At 45.6% G+C, this 24,149-nt stretch overlaps 1 long non-coding RNA gene across 2 annotated transcripts; it reads left to right on the top strand.

Moving 5' to 3' along the window:
* Positions 1-8,057: 8,057 nt before the first annotated feature.
* On the top strand, positions 8,058-23,990 carry LOC135369279 (uncharacterized). Of its 2 annotated transcripts, XR_010415045.1 has the most exons (5): positions 8,097-8,138; positions 16,847-16,919; positions 18,112-18,436; positions 21,894-22,355; positions 23,566-23,990. It is a non-coding gene; the product is annotated as an uncharacterized LOC135369279 (long non-coding RNA). The 2 variants fall into 2 exon arrangements; XR_010415044.1 differs by lacking the exons at positions 16,847-16,919; positions 18,112-18,436 and having other exon boundaries at positions 8,058-8,138.
* Positions 23,991-24,149: the final 159 nt, after the last annotated feature.

The following is a 24,149-nucleotide window of genomic DNA, read 5'->3' as shown; positions in this document are numbered from 1 at the left end:
GAAGCCCTTTCCTCAACGGAAGTACGGCAAGTGGTTATAGTTTTACTAGACAGGATGATGCTTGTCCCATTTATCTGTATTTGTCTGACGCTCTTAGAAAAAGGGTGGGAGCAGTTACACCTTTTAGGAGGAAGTAATATATTGTGCCTGAAAGGTTACAAAGTTCTACCTGCTACCCACGAATGGTAGGGTTACCGCTTCTGATTCGGTGAGCGAGGGGGGGCGTACGCCTATTTGTAGCAATTTGGATATATGATAATTGCTTTTACCACCCCCTTTTACACTTTTTATCAGACGCTTTGCTGACCTAGGTGGAAACTATATAAGTTACCACCTTTTCGCAACTTTTTCTTTTTTTCAGAGTGTACACTCTTAAAAAAAAAGGGTGTACTCTAACTCCTTTTTCTTGACACATATATCACTCCCTTTTTGGAGAGTACAATTGCTCTCAAAAAGGAGTCTCTCACTTCCACAAGAGAGTAACATTATTCCCATACTCCCTAGCGGAGAGTAATATTAATCTCCAGTAAGGGGTTAGAGCGTAACCCCACTCGCTAAAGGAAGTGAGGAGACTCCTTTTTGAGAGTAATTGTACTATCAAAAAGGGGAGTGATATATGTGGCAAGAAGAAGGAGTTAAAGTACACTCTTTTTTTTAAAGAGTGTACGCCAGAGATTTGAGATTTGTGATTTGTGATCCAATCCGCCAAAGATTTGTGATCCAATTTGTGATTTTTCTCGCCAACATATGCAGCGTACAAGTTTTTGTTATTGACTATAGTACGCTCCTAACAGGTTTGACAACTTACATGCCGGACACCGGTAGGCCTTGCTGAACTCTTTCGTGCCGTCTTCATTGCAAAAGGCATCTGATTTAGCGGGTTGAGGATAATGGTTCTTTGTACCTATGTGCTGCGGCGTTATGGGCCCCCGACATACTGTTAAATATTCAATACAGGAATGAGAGAAGTAATCAATCATTATTTTTCTGTTTGTTCTTTTACGTTTTGCGAAACATCGTTCAGTTTAAGGTTTTCAGAACCGCAACGCGCCGAGAAGTCCAGGAAGTCAGATTCTGCCAGAGGGCGTACCGAAAGCGCCAGTGTGATAGCGGGAATCAATAGAAATTGGTCGGTCACGAATCTGAATAAGTCAACCTTGCGGGTGATATGTTATCACCACCGTTTCACGCGCATCATCCGTACACGTGGGACACGTGCTAACGAGTGGGGGCGCTGGAGCATCAAGTGACAGGAGGCACTGTCGTGGTTGTTGTTGTGTGCGCACCAGGGGGCTTAATCGCTTCATCGTCGTTATGGTCGTTACAAGCTAACGAGTGGCGGGAAATTCAAAAAGGTGGGCACGTGACACATTGCGCGTGACGTGTACCACGGCTTTCACGTATCGCGCGAAGAGCGCCGTGCACGTGTTTTATCACGTGCCCACCTTTTTAAATTTCCCGGCCGCTTTTTTGAATTTCCCGCTACTCGTTAGCTTGTAACGACCGTAACGACGATGAAGCGATTAAGCCCCCAGGACCGGTACTGTTGACTTTTCGGCCACAAGTGTGGCCGTGAAGTGAAGTGTTAACAAGCAGCAGAGCAACTATGAGCAAGTACTCCGACTAGCAATGCGTTTATCCGTCGCAGTGATCGCAGAAAGGTTAAAAAGCAAACAAACGACCATGTATAGGGCGTTTCCTTTGTTCGTTACCGATTTTTTTTATAAACATGCTGCGAGAAATACAAGTATGTCATCTGTGCATCTTGGGCTATGCGGCCGGGTGTACGTCCTGTAACTGTTAGACGACTGACTGGCTAAAATTTATTGGATTGGAAAAAGAAAGGAAAATATGGAGAGGTTAGTCCCGACCCAATCAGAACTGGCTACTCCAAAATGCGTTTGTGAGTAAAAAAAATGAGCTAGAAAAAAAAGAGAGAAGAACAAACAAACAAAGAAGCAAACCAACACAAACAGGAAAAGGGTAGAGTAGGTGTAGCACGATACACCATAAAATTTATTCATTGACTCGTTAACCAGTGTTTTTCTGGGAAATGCGAGAATTGCAGAATTGGAGCCAATCATTATTCAAATTCATCGACCTTGCTGAACACGACCGAGCTTTCAAGGGGAGGGAGGTATGCTTGGTGAATGTTCCACTTTTCCAATTTCCAATTTTCCTTAGACACGGAAAGAATCGTGGCACAATGGTGACATATCTGCACAGCTTTCCCAGTTTATTTGTACACGTTATTGCGTTATATTAGAATGCGGATTCCTTATGAACGGCATTTCAACGTTAAGATGCATAATCACACGACCGACAAACAAAAAAGACTAACACCCACGAAGCTCAATGAACGTCTCACGAAGCTCAATGAATACCTAGCAACCAACGGTGAAAACCTTAGACGAAAAAAGCAGAAAAGCTCACTCGATTGAGTTGAGCGCAAATGGTTCTTGATGATTCACATTGAGTTTGCGTGCCCGCACGCATTTTTGCTCGTGCGCGCAATATATGCGTTGAAAAGTCACTTTCAAGCAGTGATGGCCAGTAGTTAAGTACATGTAGTTAAAAAGTAGTTATCAACTACTTGCAGAAATGTAGTGGCAACTACCAGTTAACTAGAGTAGTTAGGTTACTGTAGGCGCCAACTACTTCCGATTTTGCCGCAAGCTTTACGGCGCGATTGTGCTTCCGACTTTTACCTTGAGCTACTTGTTTGATGAGAACGGAGGTGCAGAGCAATTGTGCCGTGCATGTGTACTAAACCTTCAGTTTTATCACTGCTTGTGATTCATATTTAGGCGTCCAAGAACACTATAGAATGGCATTGGTGTTGATGGACAACGTTAAGTAGTCACAAATGTAGTTAAAATACATTGTAGTAGTTAAGGTAAAAGAAGTAGTTAGTGGCCGTCACTGCTTTCAAGTGATTTTAGACAAATGCATGGTACGATCATCTGCACGACAGTGGTCCTACAGCCCAAGCTTGAGAGTACAGGCGCTGCGCCGGACTCACTACCAGAACGTGTTGGTTGCCGAGGTGGGTGGGGTCACCTGATAAATTTTACGGGGGGGGGGGGGGGGATCCCTGGAGGCCTACCGTATCGACCATGGCGGCTCATATGATGAGATGCCCCCTTCGCTGAGAGTTGTATGGCGTGAGAGGACCAGATATTTTTAGAGGTCCTGTCCCCTGGCTGTCCTCGTTTGCAATGCTAGTTTACCTCGATGCATCAATGATATTGCATGTGTTGTGCCCGGTGGGGTTGAAATCAGATTGTTCGCTGATGACTGCACTTTTTTCTTTTTTTTTCTTTTTTTTGCTGTCCTGTCTATTCTCGTGATGACCTAGAAAGCCTAGAAAGTTGATATTGCTGGTGTAGTTTAATAGCTATTTTGCTCGTCCTTTTTTACTGTTAAACCTACAGCACAACGAGTGAGTTGGGGATAATAGACCTCACCCTGTTTGTAATCAAATGAAGTCATAGTGTTCGACAGCGCCACCAGTTTGGTAGAGTTGAACTATGCTCGAAGCTAGGAGCGAACAAGGTCGCGCCCGAAAGTCATGGTCTTTAGGGGATCACGACTGTCCCTGAAACGGACGCGACCTGCGGTCCTACTTTTCTTTCAATAGGAGGCAGCGAACAAGTGGCCATTCGTGGAACCCAGCCCTCCCCTACAGATTTGTTTCGGTTTCAGTCTGTCTACCAACGTCATGATGACGTTTCTCGGGTAGTGGTTTATTCGTGACAACCATCGAGGCAGCAGAGGGAACATTGACGGGATATACAGTGTGTTTCACGAGAATACTCTTGCTCAATAATTCGAAAACGGCGCCACCTATCGGGAAACTCCTTTTGGTGGTGGTGGCTCGCCGTTGTCTGCGTCACAGAGGTGGGCAACGTCACGACTGACGCCCTGTGGGAATGTGCGTCCTGGGCGGACTTCTAAGGAACTGTGCCGACATATGTCTAAAAGCGTCTGAGGAAAACCCAGGAAAAACCCCAGACAGCACAGACGGCACCGGGATTCGAACCCGGGTACCTCCCAATCTTGAAGTGACATGGTCAGCACGCTAAAACTTCTTTTCCTCTTAGCATCCCTGGTGCGCCGGCCACAAACTCGCCCAGTTTCTCATTTGCATGCGTTCGTTAATTAAATAAACACCTTGACTTTTTGTTTTACTTCGCCGGGCTTTGCCGTACCTGTGCCGTAGCAATGGTCACTCTGAGACTAGTGCCAAACCAGTAAAAAAAAAATTGGCTTCGAATTTTAGTGATTTTTTTTAGTAATTAACTGGTTTCGGTTTACAAATTTCTTGCGCGGAGCAGTGCAGGAATGCGCTCTTTCCCTCAACTATATCCTGCACTCAAATTCGTGTTTATCCGCTTGCATTGGTCGCGTGGGAACGGCAAGATAGGAATCAGCCACGAGCTAGGGTTCGATATGGCTTCTCGTTTTCTACTACACTCGTAAATAGGATCGCGGTCGTGTCCTTGTATGGGGCCAGACACTGCGCCTTTACGCCATAATGACAAGCACTTGACAATGACCGAATGAAATGAAACCGAAACTCCGAAAGGGAGGGCTGGGTTCCACGAATGCCGAAGGTCGCGTCCCTTTCAGAGACCATCGTAATCCCCTCAAGATATAGACCGTTTACAGCAGCCAGTTGCTTCGGGCGCTAATAGATGGCGCCACAGTAGCCACGCCATTGCTTGCCTTCTGGTGCCTGTGTGCCTTTGCCTATGTGAGTGTTTCCAACCTTTTTTGCCGCTGTGCTACAGTTCTGTGCAAAATCTGGAAAAGCAGAGGGAAGACTTGTTCCGTGATTCAGTGTACAAACTGTGACAGAGATTTTATCGTGTGGGGCGAAGCTGTTTGTAGTAACTCGAGCATAGTGGGGCTAGAGTCACTAAATAAGCTAGCTTATTTAGTGACTCTAAGTGGGGCCGATCATCTGGGTCGCACGAGGACAGAAATATCACTCCTAATCAAGCAAATGCACTCACCTGACCGTTGAAGCTTCGGCCAAAGCCTCGTGTCATCCTTCCATCCGGAATTCATTGCAAAAAATTTAAAATCGGAGAAAGCGTATCTGGGTTAAACCGTCGTACTACGTACGTCGTGCCAACAGGCAGCCGAAAGAGAAGGCAAGCAATGGCGCGCAAGGTCACGTGCGCTAAGATGGCGGCGCCCAGATAACTCTGCTGTAAACGGTCTATAGGCTTTCGGGCGCGACCTTGTTCGCCCCTATAGCTTTGAGTGTAGTTCAGCTCTACCAAATTAGTGGCGCTGTCGAACACTATGACGTCATTTATTTACAAACAAGGTGAGGTCTATTCTCTTATTCTATTACAGATCAAACTGTCGGTCAAGTGATGGAATTTAAAGATTTGGTGTGACTCTCACTTGAGATTTAAAATGATCAAGACACATCGAAGTAACAAGTTCGGCTGCCTGAGTTGGCATATCTGCAAAGGGAGCTGTCCAGAACTTCTCCTAAGGTTAAATTATTAGCCTTTTACTCTATTACGTTCTAGCTCCCAATGTAGAAGTGTTGCGTGTGTAAATGTACTTTGTGTTCACCGTCCAGGGGACGAGACTGGCGAAAACGTAACACACGGGCTGTATCCCTTCAGCCCTATCCCGGGCAGTATCCCTAAATCTCGTGCCTTCAGAATCCTACCACTAAAATCTTCTTGTCTCACTTTACATTCCTGCCAAATATTTTGGCTCTACGTGACGCGAAAGCTAGAGAAAATTAATTTTTATTTTTCAGAACTCTGACGTCATGTTATAGGCTCTGAAGGAGAGCCCGGGTCTCATCTGACAACGTTGTTGCCCCTCGCGTCTTCCGGTGGGCTCACTTTTTGCACTCCATCAGCAGAGCCCCACGTGACATATCATCCGACCGCTCCGACTTTCGATTAAAAAACAAAGGAGGGAGAAGAAAACATCTGTCCCATTTCCCCCTCTTTCGATCAGTGTCACGTGACTTCTCCACCACTGACCCTCCCCAAACGCCGGCGTCGTTGCTAGGAGACGAGTGCCCTCTCCAGAGCATGACATCATCGCAATTTGTGGGCTTATGGTTACGTCACCCGCTACCCGCGTCATCGAAACTTGTGGAGGCTCAACAGATCGTCGAAAATTGACAGAAATGCACAGCGTTCGTAAACAGGATCGAAATTTCGCATATAGAATCCTCGAGGCACCTTCTTTTCAGGGACTAAGTGAAACAAAGCTCTTTTCCGTGTCCGGAGTGGCACTTTAAGAGGGAATTAAAAGGATACGAGAGCATGAGGTCACCTGGAAGAACACATCACTATACCACTATTTATACTCACTGCAGCGAAGAAAGTCACCAACTCACCCATGCCACAGATAGTAGTTTCTTGCGGCATTTCTTAATGTTGCAGCACAATTCAGCATCCATGGCTGAAAGAGATGAATACCTGTCAAAGCGTGCTGCCAATACGCCTGTATTTGAAAGGAACCAGGAAGTGGACGTGGTTACGAACCAACATATTCACTCGGAGATGTGCTACCAAATTGCGCTATCGAATTCTCAAAAAGGACCCTTGCCACTCCTGTTATGCTGCGCCAAATGCGGTGCGACATTCGCACAAATAGCGTGGCTTTAACGAAAAAAAAAGAAAAAGTGAGAGCTGTGGGGCATCACACCCAGCCCCCACCCTACGGGATATTAGTACCTCCAGTAATTTCCCCAGAAATTAAACCTCGGGAGGTAGGGGTACTGGGCTTCTATGCCATGTGGGGGGTGGGGGAGGATGTACGCGCGGTCGTAGCCTAGCTGTATTGTACAATCTCGAATGTAGGTTTTGCTTGATCCTGTGATGCTGTACTGCTACCATTTGAAAATTGTCTTGGGGGCTGTGAGCGCGCCAAGCTGCGTCGGCGGCTGTGTTTTTTTTTTTTACAGCTCTCATTAGACTTAACTGTGAGAAAAAAAATAAAATGATAATAGTAATAATCTCAGAAATTTCGTGGGCGGTGTCGCAAAGGAGAGAGAAACAAATAAAATCCCTGACCCCCCCCCCCCCCCCCCCCGTGATGGGAATCCTGTGATAATCTCTACAACCGTCGGCCAGGCTCAGGCCCGATTTCCTTGCATGACGTTGACATGACGGACCACGCGAACGTTTATCTGCTACAGCTACCGCACATCCGCGTTCATGTTTGTTCGCTCGGAGCAGAGCCATCGAACAGAGCTGAATCACAGTAGGAACTGATTTATCACTTGTCGACACACGTGTTGAAATAAAATATGAAGTATATTTGCAATCTGGCCCATTGTCGTGTGCTAACCCGATAGGAACGGCTATTGAACGTAGCTTAGACTATGGATGTCCATTAAACGTTTTTGGTTTACAGGGATGAATCCCCCGCAGATTCTCCCACTTATATTCAATCAGAAAAGAGGTGTTTCTGTCATGTGTCTGGTCATCAAAAGAACATGCACGCAGAAGGTGTAGACAGAACTGATTGCTCTCCGCACGCACTTTCTATTCTTACCTCTTCCTCAGAAAAGGTATTGAATTTACTTTTCATTGTGTTGTGTTTCTTTGTGTGTTTTCAATGATTATTCTGGAACTGAAGGTTGAGTGTAAATCCGGATGGTCTCGGTTAGGCCAGGTTGGCTGCGGAACTACGCCTGTGCTAGAATATAGTAGGCTTACAAATGTCGAGCAGCAGTCGTACTTCGAGGTAGCAGTTCCAGCGGGAGCACAAAATTACAGAGCACTGTGAATGAAAAGAAGCCGTCTGCAAAGTTTGTCGTCTGCTATGGCAGTTAACTCAAAATAGACAACGAGTTTAATACCTGTTCCACCTTGCGTTCGCAGGTTAACTTCGTTGCAAAATTCCCCTTCTGATGCGAAAAGGCTGTTCACAAGACGGTGAGGTTTGGCATATATCACTGTAGGATACACAGTAGGAGAATGCAAAAATTTCTTGAATTCTAGTCGGCAGGTTGGCCACGTTGACAGATTGCCCTATTCAATCCAATCCAATCCCAGCCAGTCACAGAACAGTCGAGTCGACCTTTAATCCGTTATGAGCCACGGTGAGGCTTTGCGCGAGTTTGGTTTGCTGCAGTTGGAGAAAAGGTACGGCACATTCGACTTTGCTTTGGAGAAAGCAATGTTTTGACAAAATGCATGTAATCTCACTAAGGCTGTAGTTGCATTAGTTACAGCTATATTCACTGTCTAACACAATACCAGTGAGTAGAATGACTGTTCCCTAGGCGTCCTATGTGAACGTTGCCTGTGTTTGGAATAGAAAAAATCACACGTGAACCCCTCTAAAACAATTAATTTCTTTGCACTGAGTTTTGCCACTCATGTCATACTTGTTTACAGCGTGGAAGATGTTGCTTCACAGAAGATAGCTCGTAGAAGCGTACATGACCGCCGTTCTAAAGAACCGAAGCGTGTGTTTCCCGAAAGTGGATCGTGGAAAGCAAGGAGTTTGAAAACCCGGGATACTGGGTAGTTTGAGCGTGCGCAGATCGTGCATCCTCACCCAAGCAAACATAATTTTCTTGAAATTTCTCGCGTTTGGAGAGTCGTGAAGCAGATGTTTTCTTATCGAGTAAACCAATCTTGATTTCACCTAGCCTGAGCCTAAATTACCGACGTGGCTTATCGCTGAATGACACGTTGTCAAGCTTGGACAAGCTTTCAGTGAATGTGTCAATCCTATGCACTCGTTGCAGAATAGCATGCTAATGGGATACAACCCACGGAAGTGGAATTCAGGTCACGTGATGGGTGGGAGCAATGCACCATTTCATTTTGCTGCAAAGTAGCAATGAAAACGTAGGCTCCTCATCAGCAACATATCTAGAGAAAATGGCATCTACACAGGGTTGGCGTGTAGGGTACGTGTATGTGCAAATTTCCCACTTGTGTCCCCAGAAGCAAAAAGTAGACACCCTCCCTGCATCTATGGAGCTTATTCACTGGGGCCTCATTCTCGTCAAAGTAATCAACCTCGATTACTTTGCGTCTCGCCTGTCCTTGGTTGTTATGTGAAGAAGGCGTGAAGGACTGAGATGAATTCCACGCGCCCTCAAGCAATGGTTGAGCACTTGATCCTGCACTCATCATGCTTTATCTACTTTATCACAAAAATTGTAGGATGGATCAAGAGCTCGACCAGGCCCACACAGCTCCCATTAGAGCCCATAGCTTGAGATAATTCAGACAACACTGGGCACGCAACCAATGAAAATGCACGGTGATACCTACCAATCGACCAATCAGGAGTGTCGCAGTTTGGCTCGCCTTTTGGCCGGTCCTGGCTGTCATCGACTTCTACTGGTTTTCATGCCTGATGCTGGTTATTCTGTATTTCAAAACAACCAAGACAAATTTTGAAGAAAACGCATTTATTTGGTGCATTGTACTGACTGAAAAGTCTCTCACAAATATTTACCATGGGTGCAGAGCCCAAAACGTTGCGTTCGTTGAAAGACTGCTATCAAACGAAAGTTAGGACTTGCAAAAGACACATACAATCTGCTCCTAGAAGTGAGCGACATCACGTGAATGCATGCGATTTTGTGGTGAGCATCCTCTTTCGTTTCTTGCAATGCATCAAAGGTTACGACGAAATGGGAAATGTCACACCGACACTGAATCCTGTCTCCGTTGTCGCTGCATTTGAAAACTCGACGGTGCTCGAAAGTGTTCCTCAGGCATCAGCTCACCACTGCATTCCAGTTCTGAACTGGAGAGATTGTTCGTAGGATACTTGCGTCGGGAAATATCGCAAAATATGCAGGGTCACTTTCACGCACGAACAAATCCGTGAACACACTTCTCTTTCAACTGTGCTGTGAACTGACGTCGTTGAGACGCTGTCACCTGCCATTCTTCCCTTCCTGTAACCACGACATACTAGGTTATAGCGACCATGTCATAGGCACCCCTGCCCAGCGCTGCATTTGGAAGCTAGCGGTGGCAACTACTCATTGGCCCGGATATTGCTTCCTCAATTTCTGTAATACTTTGTACTTCAGCTTTCCTTAGTATTTTTGTACAAGTGGTAGATGTCCCACAAGATATGCTTCTTTCTCAAGTCCATTATAATCATCACTCTACACATTTCCATGTGAGCTGTTGCTGTCGTCTGCTACAGTAGTCGTACCTCTACTTCTGCGCGTTCAAATTTCCATTGTCCAATCATGTTGGAGATCTCGCGGGCCAATGAGCAGCGCCCGTAGCGAATGGTGCGGACTGGCTCCTCATAGGGGGTTGCCGATTATGACATGGTCGTTGTAATCTAGTAGGTTGTGCTCATAACTGCCTGCCAGATCGGCAGCCCATGAAAGAATGCTACTGTATTTCGGAACTTTGCCAACCAACCGCGGTGCGCGCAATCTCCTTCAGCCAGTTGGAACTAGCGATGATGCCTCACGCAGTGATAATACTATGTGGTTATGACGTGATAACTTTTTTTTTTAGACCCATGAAGGCTGTGGAGGCCTGGCTCGACTATCGATTGAGGGTGCGTGACATTCATTTCTGTTCTTCGTGGCTTCCTCACTTTACGACCAATGACAGGCAAGAGGTTGATTATTTTGACGAGAATAGGGACCCTGACGTCTCTCCTCCAGAGGGCACTAGCAAAAGGGAAAATAGCCATCATGATGTAGGTCCCTCCAAGTTTGGTTCCTGTTTTCGTTCACTGCCATGTGCTACTGAAAGGACTATTAAGGTTGAAAGCATGGAAATTACGAGCCTGTCCCTTTGTGTTCCCTACTCTTGGGCTCTTGCATTATAGTACATGGAAATTACTTTATGGTACAAATAATATTCATACGGTACAGTAACTTTGAAGCACCAAATATACAGTGAATGTGGTGTGAGTGACAGTCAACCTGCGGAGCTACGTTGGATTAAAAACAATTAAAAACTCCCAGTGCTGGGTAGGACGAGGAAAGAGGATAAAAAGGACAAGGACCGGCACTGATCTCAAGGACCTCAATCAAGGACCTACGTTATGGCGGCAAATCTGCTGGCAACAGTGGTGCTCTCTGTGGTTTCTCCCGTGGATCATAGGGAGAGACGTGGTGGAGCTTCTACAAGACATCTATGCTGATAACAAGATAATAGGAAATTTTGAGGGGATCAGAACAGAAGAGATTAAGTCCAACAAAGGATTAAGACAGGGATGCCCACTCTCACCACTCCTCTTTATGCTTTATATATCACAACTGGAGAAGAAGTTGGAGCAGACACAATTAGGTTTTGATACTCATACATGAATATAGGACAAAAGATAATGCAAACGGTACCAGGAATAATTTATGCAGACAACATCATACTACTGGCAAACAGCAGGCAGGAGCTCCAAGATCTCATGAACATCTGTTCGCAAAGCAGGGAACAAATGGGACTGAAATTTAGTGACACTAAAAGCAGCGTAATGAGCTGGAGCAACAACCAAACAGACGAAGGAAATGAAATGTACAATGCAAGGAAATCCTGTGGAGAAATCACATAAGTTGAAGTACCTGGGGATCATAATAACAGATGAAGTAGGATACTTGAAAGAACACGAAAATGAACTGCGGCGGAAAGCCACTATGTGCCTGGGAATGCTTCGGGCGAAGGCCCTCTGGTCCTTTAACCGGTTTGAGGTACTATGGGAGCTATGGAAGACTGTGGCTGTGCTGGGACTCACATATGGGAACGCGGTGTTGCCCATATCGTCAGCGACTATACGCTTCCCAGTCAGGAAACAGAAAGAAGCAGGACGGGCAGCCCGAAACGTACATAGGTCAGCTCCGATTACAGCCATACAATGGGATGTCGGTTGGTCGAATTTGGGAGCCCAATAAGCTAAAGCAAAAATCACCTATGAAGATAGGATAAGAACAATGCCAGAAGACTCAATACCACATAAAGTATACAGAAGAATGATCTACACGGACACTTAAACTGGAGGAAAAAGACATGCCAGCTTATGAGGGACATAGGCATCACCGAAAAGACACTAACCGACGAAACTCGAATAGGAAGACGCGAAATCAGAAACCAAGTCCAACGGTGGGAAACAGACAATTGGTTAAAAGTTGTCCAGTCAAAACCAGCACTCCGGACTTATGCAGAAGGTAAAGCAGAGATAAAAACAGAGAAGCTATTGTACGATAATTCAATGGGAAGCGCCCTTCTATTTGAGGCACGGGCGGGAGTTCTGCGAACAGAGCAATGGTGGGCAAGGATAAGGCGACAGCAGAAACCACTGCCGATGGACACAACAGACGAGAGATGCGCCACCTGTGGGGAGAGCTCGGAGACGGTGGAGCACATTGTCTTGAGATGCGCAAAATTGTCCCCGAAAGCAGAAATAAACTTGCTGGTGGAGGCACTGGGCTTCGTTGAACAGAAATATGTAGACCAAACAAGAAAACGTTTGGAAATGTAGTGGAAAGGAGGAGGACGCACCCCGTCAGAAACCCCTAAACTCCTTTAGGTACTATTGTATGGATGTGAGCTGTACTGGGTGAGGTGTGAGTGAGCACTTCTGTGAGACGCATGGTGGACCAACGGTGATGTGAAGTGCGAACGGTACTTTTTATTAGCCGTATTCTTTTACTAACATTAGGTGATCTGTACTTTTTTTTTGGCTAGGTAGCGCGTTGTCAAATGCGCTATCCGCTCGATTCAAAGGGTATAGCCCCCACTATCATCATCATCATCATCATGCCGTGTGAATAAACCATGTACCAAACTGGGAAATTGCACTTCTCTCAATGCATCTGACACACGTTTTTAGAGTGACATCGACACATCAGTGGTGTTCAACCAAGGAGGGGGGATCAACTCCCCCAAGCCTCCTCCCTTATGTAAAGCTCCCATAGAACCCCTCCCGAAATAATTTTCTGGCTGCACCACTGTGCAACATTATCGAGTAACAAATACGCTGCAAGCTTGTTGAGTCGAATTTAATTTAATTTTAATGACTTGAAACATAAATATAAGTCATAGTGAGTAGTTGTCGGAGCACAATGATATCTCAATGTACAGTATTTTGCCATCTATGCAAGACTGATACACACAGTGATGAGGGCGATTACAACCTGTTCTGCCACATTCACTTCCAGGATGGGTGCAAAACAGACACCTTGCCAGTATAACAAGAATAAACTGGACGTCCCCCTCCATCATCCCATACTTCGAATTACGTGTCAAATGAGGACGGTGGCTGAAAATAAATTTACATTCTAACAGATGCTCAAGTGTTGCGCTAATAAGATTTAATGTGCGGATACAGAATCAGAATGGTCATCACCAGTAGAATGCTGAGATACTCCTGTACTGAAGCTTGATTTGATTTGATTTGATTCAGGTTTTATTGGCGCATCAGCTACAAAGGCCATAGTGCGCCAAATACCACTGAAGACTACTTAGTTAAAAAGTACATGAGCAGGACTAAAATTTGAGTAACTGTTACATTAGTATTTAAAATCACAGATCTTTTAAAAACCCAGAATCTTTAAAAAGCTAGACACGTTCTCAAAAGGAACAAAGCTGTCATCTCCCAGCAGAAGCATTGGGTGGAGGGGCAAAAAGGTTCTATAAAAGGGAGCAAAATGATGTTGACGAAGATGTTGGTACACTGGACACGTGATGAGGATGTGAATGATCGAAAGCTGTTCACCACAGTGGTTGCGTTCCACTGAAGCTTGAATTTGTTAAAGAAAAAGTTATGAGCTTTTAATGTGCAACCTCTCCTGTTGCATTTATTGTTATGGGCATTGTTATGAAAAGTAATCGCAAATTTTCTTTAAAGGAGTGCAGCGGGCCATCCAAAACAAATTCAGATTAAGACGTCTGATGAGAGTGTGTGTGTCATTTTAGCGAATAGCGCGAAAGGTTTTCATGCGTGCAATTTGTTTCTCAGAAAAGAAACCACATAAACATAGCTCCGTGCGTTCACCCTCAACTCGCTACCCCTGGTATAACGAGGAGGAGAAGGTATGACGGCACGTCACCGGTGATGTTACAGGGGCAGCGCGTTCTGTTTCGCTAATCAGTAGGGGTCAGCACCCTGTCCCTTTGTCGCCGTAACCTAGCTTTGTCAGTTCCCCTGGAGAATTGGGGACACAAGGAGCGGCCGAATAATGACCGAATCGGGATAAATGCTTTTTCAGAACCCCGAACAGCCGAGTAGCAGACGACAGCGGACCAATTCGCTGGACCAATCAGGGAGCTGGCCCCTGTAGCGTCAGCACGAGGTACCAGGCAGATCACAGGCTGGTGCTATTCCCTGCCGTTGCACGCAGTCGCTTTTTGTGACATATTTTAAATTCAATTTCTGCAATAATTATGATTCTGTGGTGCGAATTACTTCTCATGGTGCATCTTACTGACCTACTTAACAGCTTTATGGGGGGAAAACAGGGTGTTAAAAATGACTTTTGTTACTTTAATATAAAGGGCTGCCTGAAACGCACTCAAACGAAACTGGAAATGTGCAGGGAAGCATGAAGGAAAAAAATTAAAGTATGACCATGTGCAGGACGAGCAACGCGTAATCCAGTAGTTGCTTTCACCGAAACACAATGATCCACAAGGCGTACGAACAGCGATTTAAAATGGGGAAGTGTGGACCATTGTGCTAGTTGGTACCACGACCTACTAGATTATACCGACCATGTCATAACCGACTACCCCTAAGAGGAGCCGGAGGAGAAGGAAGCATCTCTCGTGAGACGTCCACCGTTTGTACAAAAATACCCACTAAGGTAAGCTGAACTACAAAGTATTGCAGAAATTGAGGAAGCAATAACTGGGCCAACGAGTAGCGCCACCACAAGCTTCCAAATGTGGCGCTCAGAAGGGGTGCCTATGACCAGAGGTAACTGTTATATTCTTGATGGTGTTACTTACATGCACCGCTGTATGACGCTCACACGACGTATAAAAATAAATGGAGGCCGTGCACTTTCTTCTTTTCTTTCTTGCCCATGCCTCGAAGAAGACATGAGTCTCCTATCTATCCGATAGCGCCCCGGGGGAGGGGGGGGGTATTTCTCGCTTCCCATGTTGACAATGTGGGCACGACAACTTCGTGCAACGTCGGGCTACCCATTCTCTCAATCGTAACAGTAACTCAGTACTGCAACTAAGTGCCTTTTTTTGGTAACTTGTAACTTAACTCTCTACTTTTGGGTCGTGGTAACTTTCAGAGGAATTCGTTTCTTTTCAGGTAACTTTCCCAAAGTAACTTAAGCAAAGTTCCAAGTTACTTTTAATTCACTTTTCACTCATGTCCACTTATTTTCTTGCTTTCTCTCCAGTTCTTTCGTGGCATTTTATGCCATAAAACGTGATACTTGATCATTGACAGTGTTCTCTACAGGGAAGTAAGAACTGCTCCCATTGAAATGAAGCTGAATCATTGTGCACCCACAGAGAGTAAGATGCAAAACATTCGAATTGTTGAACATAAACGAAAATGATCTAAGCGTGGTCAACTCAACTCAACTCAACAACTCAACTCAAGGTCTAACTCAACTGCTCATGCGTGCTGCACCTGTGTAGTTCTATTCTGTGTCCGAAGTAACTCATTCTTTTTTTAAGTAACTCCATAACTACGAGTTAAATTTCAGGCTGAAGAACTTCGTTATTAACTTAGTTACATTTTCACGTGGTAACTTAAATCGTAATAAGTTCTTTTTGACGGGTAACTTCTCAGTCTATGCTTATGACATGGTCGTTATAACCTTGTAGGTTGTGGTTGGTACATGACTACAGTCGACCCCCGTTTATCCGGACGGTGCCGTTCCCGGCGAAATCGTCCGGATACTGGGGCATCCGGATAAATGAAACGACCGAATAGAAACGTCCTACAGAGCAAGGTTTAATTAAAACACAGAAATCTCGTCAATGACAGCTGTTACATAGGTGTAGGCACTCGATTCCTGCAAACTTTTGCTAATTGCATGGAGTTGAGCCACGCTGTTGCGCTGCTCGAAGAATGTCAGTGCGGACGCAAAGTGTCAATGTCGGAGCCTTGTTTCTCACTGATGTCATCGGCACCGTCTTGCTGCACATCATCGGAGGCAACAGCAGCAATCACACTGTCATCAGTCATAGCTGCACACGCGTCATCATCCTTATCAACGTCAACATAGTCAGAAATCGCAGCATCATGTACGGCAGTCGCAGTGAGCCTCTGCATCAGGGATCGCAGCTCAGCTAGGGGAATGTCTTCATCCGCCAACGGGCCGTAAGCAGCAGGCCCTCGGGTTGGAGTTTTCCCCTCTAGAACCGGACAGTTGCTCGAGATATGTATTTCCAAATGACTGGACTGGTCAACGTGACCCAACGCACACAAAGAGGAAAGGGGGTCATCGTCCACAGTTGTCTCCCCTACGGAGGAATGTAGGTCCCTGACGTGTAACGGGAACAACCCCAACACAGCAAAACGAGTGACGAAGCGGGGTCAGTGTCTCCTCTTACTCACCGTAGTCCGGATAACTGAAGCTGGATTACAAGAATTTTCGACTTTCGTTCCCTGGAATTCTTGTCCGAGTCCGGAAGCTGAAGTCCGGATAAACGAGAACAAAATACATGGAGGAAAATCCGTTCCTGTGCCTTTTGTCTGGATACCGCGGGATCCGGATAAATGAAGTCCGGATAAATGGGGGTCGACTGTACTAAAGAATTTACAGCAAAAAATTGCCATAAACTTTGTGCCATTAAAGCTCAGTCGAGAATAGAGCTTGTTGTGTTGTGTGGCCCCCGTCGTTTTTTTTCTGAATTCTTCAGAAGACTTAAGTGGAGTTCTGTGACAGGTTGCAGGTCAGGAGACAGGGCAGAAGACGCGCCACGTGCCCTGCACCAGAAATTATTGGGCATGGCCAGCACGTAAGTATGCAATGTAAAGGTGCATACTCACTATGCCCATCGGTGTAGGGAGCCATAGACAGAGTGCAGCGGGGCGAGCTAATTTTTTATAGTGAGGATTTCACCTTTATATGGAATTCGTGGCCTTACACTGCAAAACAGCAGTAGAACCTGTCTATAGTGGATCTACAGTAAATCTTTCAGGACGGAGGCACTGAGCGACAGTCAAGGACAGCGAGTCCGTGTTCTGTGCAGTGCTCACTGTAAAATTTGCTCGTTTGGTTACACAGAATGAAGCATTGTTTTTGCAAATGTGATGCACATTATTTTCTTCCAACCACAAGCACATATACATTGATTGCACGTGGCTTTGTTTAGCTAGAAATTTGAGAAAATTTGCATGAAGCATTTCCAACTCGCTGTCTGTTCTTACCTGATCCTATATTTTTCCAGACTGTAGAGGAAAGCACTCTTACCAAACATGAGCACGCGCTGACGTGAAATTTTTGCCACAGGCAACGGTGTGTCTCGAAATCGTCCCACTTTTGTTATCTGCGTGTGTGCTTCTGCGCCACCGAGAATCATCTCCATGTGTAGTCGCGAGTGACTTTCTTTGAAACAGCAATTGCTGCACGGAAAGCTCAATTATTACTGTGTATGCCTGCCGGAGAGGAAATGGCAACGTTGCAGGTTAGGCAAAGCCAAGCTAAGGCTTGATAATATTTAGGGCCTGAAGTTTTCGGGAAATATTTTTTTCTAAATTCGGGTAGATCTAAAATCGGGTAAATAAACATGCGCTCTAAATCCATGCAAATTCAGGTGGGGAAAACTTCCAGTACACTAAATTCAGGGAGAAATCGGGCTCAGTTACTCAAACTAACTGAACTAGTTCGGTACAAGTGGTGATGTAAATGTGTTTTGTGCCATACAAGTTAGTGTGCATTCCCACAGACGTTCCAGTGAGGGCTATTTGCCGGGTAAAAATCTGGTTTCATCCTAAAGTGGCAACCTTCAATTCGGGGTGCAAATTCGGGGAAGAATCGGGTTAAACCCTCCGAATTACAGTTTGGCAGTTTGGTTATTAGCATCACTGTAGCGTTATTTACTGTGGATTGCCCGGTATGGAGCGGGATCCACTACTGGGAGGGGGAGTGGAACAAAGAGCTTCCACACTAGGTGACGTGTGTGGTAATTTTGAGGCTGTACTATGCAGGTATTGGGAGCCAGATTAAAAATGGCTGAGCAGTGAGGATGCCACACTCATTTTGGCCAGGCTGTGCGGTACCGAGTACAAGGACTGGGCCTGTTCAGGCTGTATACCATGAGGACAGGAATGCGATGTCTTCTGCTAAAAAAGGCTGTGAGCCTTGCATTCCTGCCAGTGGAACAAGCCAGGACAGGCACTCTTAGGCTGAAGGCAGGGGCTCCATAACTTCCAGCCATTGAGGAATTTATTGTCTACTTTGAGGGCACGTGGATATTGGGCAACATCGTGTCAGGAGGCCGAGAGCCAACAATGTAACGGAGGCTTGGCATAGGTAAGCTTACTATTGCGTGTTTGGCAATTTAGGTTGCACACTCGGCTTTGAAAACTGGGATGTGATTTCCCTCTATAGATCTAATTGTCATTGAAATTGGCAACTTCGAGAAAAACTGTCATCGCAACGCCTATATTTTTTCAGAACAAATCTGCTCACGATATTTCTGCCAACCTTGCCTGAATTGTGATGAAATCACCCATTTCTGTCCTTGTGCGTGCTTGTGTGTCTCATGCAGAAAGCTTCTATAAATTTTGTCTTCCCTTTTATCCAATACGTTGCACACTCTTCATCGAGACTTTTATGGAAGTACCCGTAGGGCCGTTGGAAGGAAGCCTGATGATTACCCAGATGTGGCCGTTTTTGACACTTCGTAATTAGGCCCTGATTCTTTCGGGTTTTATTTTTCAGCAACATCGGGGAAGTAAATATCTGGTTATATTTTGCTTCAATAAGTCTGGTGTATTCGGGTTGACCTGAACCTGATTCAGACCAATTCTTATTGAATCGGATAGAATCAGGCATAAGTCTTCGGTTTAATCGGCATAATACACAACAGTAGACATAGAGCTCATGCATGTAAGAGGCACTAAGGTCTCTGTTTTGACAGTTTGTATCAGCATATTTATGCATTTACAACAGTTTCCAAAGTTCTGTGTTAGTTGTGATGACTTTGGATCTCCCTGGTCCAGCAGTTTTCGGGGAAATATCGGGTTAAACCCTGTTTTTGCTGATTTGAATCTGGGGACAAATATCGGGTATAACCTTAAAAAGTCAGGCCCTATTCATAATCAGTGTTGACATTCCACATGTTTGCCTGGTAATTGGCCTGCATTGCCTGTCGCTCTAGTCTTTTTGAGAATGAGGATACAAAATGTGGAGCACCAAAAAAAAAAGAAGAAAAAAAAGTCACAAGCTTAAGTGCGGGGTCTCTGCTTCGTCAGACGCGAAACATGTAAACATTGAGAAATATAGTGGACAAGCGAGAAAGGGAATGCAACATGGTCATACGTACAAGAATGGGTGGCAAATAAAAGTAAACATATAGTTTATAGAACCATATCACCTTACAGATGTAGTTCTAAGAGGAATGGGACAGAGGAAGTCTGGAGGGGGACTGGTTTCTGAGAACAGCAGACATAACTCAATTTTATTAAAGGGGCACTAAAATGCAAAAACAAGTTCATTTCAAATTACGCTACACGCTATGTTAATTTTCATTATCACAATTCAAAACTGTGATTCTGTTGCGAAGCTACAATTGAAATTATGCCGAACTATTTCTTGCTTCTTCACTTTCTGGTGATATAGCACTGTTTGATGTTCCTACCCAGGACCTGATATCAGCCTTGAGGAGGACATCCAATCAGAAGTGGCAACTGTTTTGGAATGTGCGCGTAGATAACGAGCTTTGACTAGTGAAAAGTAGTATAGGTAATGTTATGCAAAATTCTAAGAATCGCATGCATGAAGTCATTCTATCGCGCCTCAGGATTGGACATACACATCTTACGCACAGTTTCTTACTTCGTGCAGAAGAGCCACCTCAATGTAGTCATTGTGAGGTGTGCCTCTCCGTGCTGCACATCCTCATCACATGTGCTTCACGCGAATCCCACCGGCGTCGTAACGTTTATGAATTTTACCGATATACTCTGCCTCTTCACCCCGCACTACTGCTGGCCGATGAACCCCTTTTTCCCTTTAGTAGAGTTTTAAGCTTTTTCACTCATATTGGTTTTATAACTGACCTGTAATTTTAGAAGTCCTTGTATATCTTTTATTGTATCATTCAGTTTGGTTTTACCTTTCACAATGTTTTCGGTTTTAATCTAACAATTTTTGTTTTAACCACTTTGTACTTTATTTAACACTGTCTTGGCGCATTGTGGCCTAAGCTGCTGATGCGCCATAAAAACACCAGTCATCATCATCGTCATTTCAGCTTGTGCATCAGCAGTTCTAGTGCACGCTGCGCCTGCACATGCGTGCCACGCCACGAAGCAGTCCCAGTGAAAAACATAGCGCACACTGCAAAGCGGACAGGCGTCTCTGTCCGAAGGATGTGAAGATAAATGTTATCAGTGGAACATTTGCGAGAACTGTTGTGAGCTACAATTCAGTGAACCGGTATTGAAAAATGCAGTGGTGCACATCACGCCGCACATATACGGAACACTAGGACCGGACCCGTTCCAAAACCACACGACCACGATAGGTATGCGCACGCTTCTCCTGCTGTCTCATTGGATGTTGCCAATCACTGCCCCCTGGAGATCGCATTCGTTGCCGGCTCAGTTTTCATTGTGGTTTTCTTCTAAACGGTAGCGCTGTGCAAAGTAATTTTTCTTGCATTAAACTAATTGAAACACAGACTTTCATTTGAAAGCGAGTTGTTTTTGCATTTTAGTGCCCCTTTAATAATGGATTGCTACTGTTATTTTCGGGGCTTTATGACAGTAATAATAAAATATTACTTAGAAAATGTGCGCATCATGAGACCTTAGCAAAACTCACTCGCGCTCAATTCAGCTAATGAACTGAGCGTGATTGAGCAGGCAGTGAGCAAGCGAGCCGTGAGCGCTCCGAGAACTGGGTGCCCGCTGAGTGCCCGCTGAGTGAACTTGAGTGAGCAAGAGCCAAGACTGCCATGCTTTGTATGGAGTTACGAAGGACACTTGTGAAAATAGTGCGCTCTATAGTCATAGGCTGTAATGATTATTCTCAGATGTCACGATAGGAACACCCACACAGTGCGCAATGTCTGCCTCCAGAAGAGATGTGGTAGGGGGTGGCGATTTGCACTCATTCTCCTTGTCTCCGGAAAAATTGCCCAAAATTTTCAGGCAATAAAATTTAAAAATGTAAATTTTCTTGCCTTCGACGCGTTTCAACCTGCGAACAGTGCTTTAGGTGCCTCTAATCCACCAACAACCACCAACTTAGAGATCTGTCTGGCCGCTCCGAGCGCGATAGCGTTCACATAATGTCAGAGTTCTGGTCGGAGTGGACGGGTTGTTCCAATTACCTATCTCCGAGTAGACAGCAGTCTCATGGGATGCTATGCTCTGCATTTATGCCTAGAGGGTGAACACTACTAAAGTTTCTAGCTCATTGTATGCTGTGGTTTGGTCGGCAATGCTTCGAATCAGCAGTAACCGCGTTTGTTTCCATTCTCTATCAATTTTATGGGAAAGACAACGTTTTTTTTTTAGCGATCCAAATTTCCGGAAATTTTGCATCTCTAGTCATGTCCCTCGTACCCCTTCACATTCAAGCGTGCTCACAGCAGTGCAAGCATTCGGCACGCACCAAGGTCGCTTGTCCTTTTTGGGTAGCTATCCGGATGCGAATTGTGGCCAATACAAAAGCAATTGAATTGAAAAGAGATGCTTTTCCCCTTCTTGTACTGCATTACGGAACCATCTCAGGATTGTCACATTCTTGTCTCGTGCAGTAAAAGTTCGAGTTCCTCGAGACAACGCCTGCCGATGGAGGTTACTCGAAGCAGGTGGAGAATTTCCCGTGGCAACAGTGGAAGCCCCAGGAGCAGGAGGAGCGGTGCTGGAGGAGCTTTGGAGGGTACCCTGGAAGTTCGGACAGCCAGCAGTTCTTGACGCTTAGGTCTGCATTGTGGCCAAGGCCAGGAACACGCCCGGCCGTCTGGTCGCCTACAGGGCCCTCCCCAACGCAGAGGGCTCTCCCCTCTTGGCAGCACCCAATCCCGTCGCTGCCCTCCAGCAGCGTATGGGGACCGGCCGGGCCACCAACGAGATTTCCCAGCACCTCGGGACCGTGGTGGACCACAACGGGCAGACCCCGGCGAAGCTCCCCACGGAAAGGAGGACACTCATCCTTGGCTACTTGGCTCACTTCACGACCATCTTCGTTCGTTCTTTCAGAGAGAGATGCATAAAAGGTAAGCAGCTATCGGATAGAACTATTCATGGTACACTCTGCCATCTGTAAAGTACACTGTATATGAATAGAGCCTGAAGTTTTCCGGAAATATTTTTTTCTACATTCCGGGGGTAAAAATCGGGTAAATAAACGTGTGATCTAAATCCATGCGAATTCGGGTGAACAAACTTCCAGTATTCTAAATTTGGGGACAAATGGGACTGTGCATGGGACTGACTACAAATGGTGATGTAACTGAATTTGTGCCAAAGAAGATAGTGTGCATTGCTACAGACGTCTCAGTGAGGGCAGTTTGCCGGGTAAAAATCGGGTTTCACCCGAAATAGGCAACCTTCAATTTGGGGAAGAATCGAGTTAAACCCTAAAACTTCAGGCTCTACATATGAAATACAATAGCAGTGCAATTACCTAGGTCAGGACCCCACGATATATTTCCAGCCACGACTTTCGTAAGACAGCGTTTGAGAGGAACCCGTGGAAGGAAATATATGGGTCTGACACTGCTTTCTGCGGCTTGCAAAGTGGGACGGTGCCGTGCACCATCGCGTCTCACGTCTGACAATCAATGCACAGAAGACAAGCACCGTGAACCATGTGTGAAAACCAACCAAATCCAAGTGCAAATGACGACAGCAACGATATCCTCATGGCATGTGTTTTCTGCCGAGGGCAGATCTGAGGGGTCCGTATTTAGCGCCCAGTGGCGTAGCCAGGGGGGGGGCTAGGGGGGGCTCGAGCCCCCTCTACCTGCCACAGACCGACCCACGCAAATCGTGCAAATCCGAGGAGAGAATAATATATGGGGTGACCAATGTGACTGTCGCGAAAGTTCTTGCAGTTCGTGGCGTCTATCTAAGCAGCACTCTTGAATGGTTTTCAAAGTATGAGCTTTTCAAAATATTTCAAATCGCGTGACACCGCCTCATTGGTCATTCATGACAGCCTACATGTAACCGTATTGTGAACGCCCAAATCAATTTTTTTTTCATCCGCATTTTGCGGTGTGCACAAGTATGTGTGTGTTGTCGCACCCAGGTTCAGCGGGGGGGGCGAGTTTTCGTGTAGAGCCCCCTATTTGGAGGTTTGGCTATTGGCGCCACAAATGTGTGGCTGCCGGTTGGTGAAACTAAGTCAGTGGCGACTAAGGTATTAATTAAGCTAGGTACGAGTGTGTGTATTATAGAGATGGTCGTGCCCCTGGCATGGAGACTTTGTAGGTGGAGTTTCGTGGCTGTGAGACAGAATGCAGCCTCTTTGGTGGACGGTTCCTCTACGTGGTGGGGTAGACGTCCCAGCAGGTGGCTGCCATTGAAGACTGCGACCACCACAGCCAGGAGACCCAAGAGAGGAAGAGGCACCGCAGCGCAAGCCCGCTTAGGGACCCCGACTATCAGCGAGAACGCGGTTTGAAGTAGCCAAGGCCTCCCCGCACGACTATTGCCACAAACGGAGGCGAAGGTCATCATGGAAGGAATGAAATATTTTTAAATACATATGTAAAACTTTTTGCAAATATACATGTAAAAATTTGTAAATATATGTGTTAAAATTTGTATACATATGTGTAAAATTTATAAATATATGCGTAAAGATTTGCGTAAATATACCCATAAATAAATGTTTTGTAAATCGACAGAGGAATTTCGATTTTCTCATCACCATTGTCTCGTTGGTCACAGCATTTTGTTGGACATGGTAACCTTGCGATGACAACGTGATGTAGAGCATTACCCATCGTTGCCAGATACATACTTCAACTTCTCTGGGTAGCGGTGGTTGTGCAAGCTAACAA

Source organism: Ornithodoros turicata, chromosome 9 (genome assembly GCF_037126465.1).
Source record: "Ornithodoros turicata isolate Travis chromosome 9, ASM3712646v1, whole genome shotgun sequence".
Classification (NCBI taxonomy): domain Eukaryota; kingdom Metazoa; phylum Arthropoda; class Arachnida; order Ixodida; family Argasidae; genus Ornithodoros; species Ornithodoros turicata.
The sequence above is the reverse complement of the archived record's forward strand: the minus strand, read 5'-3'. Positions and strand labels throughout refer to the sequence as shown.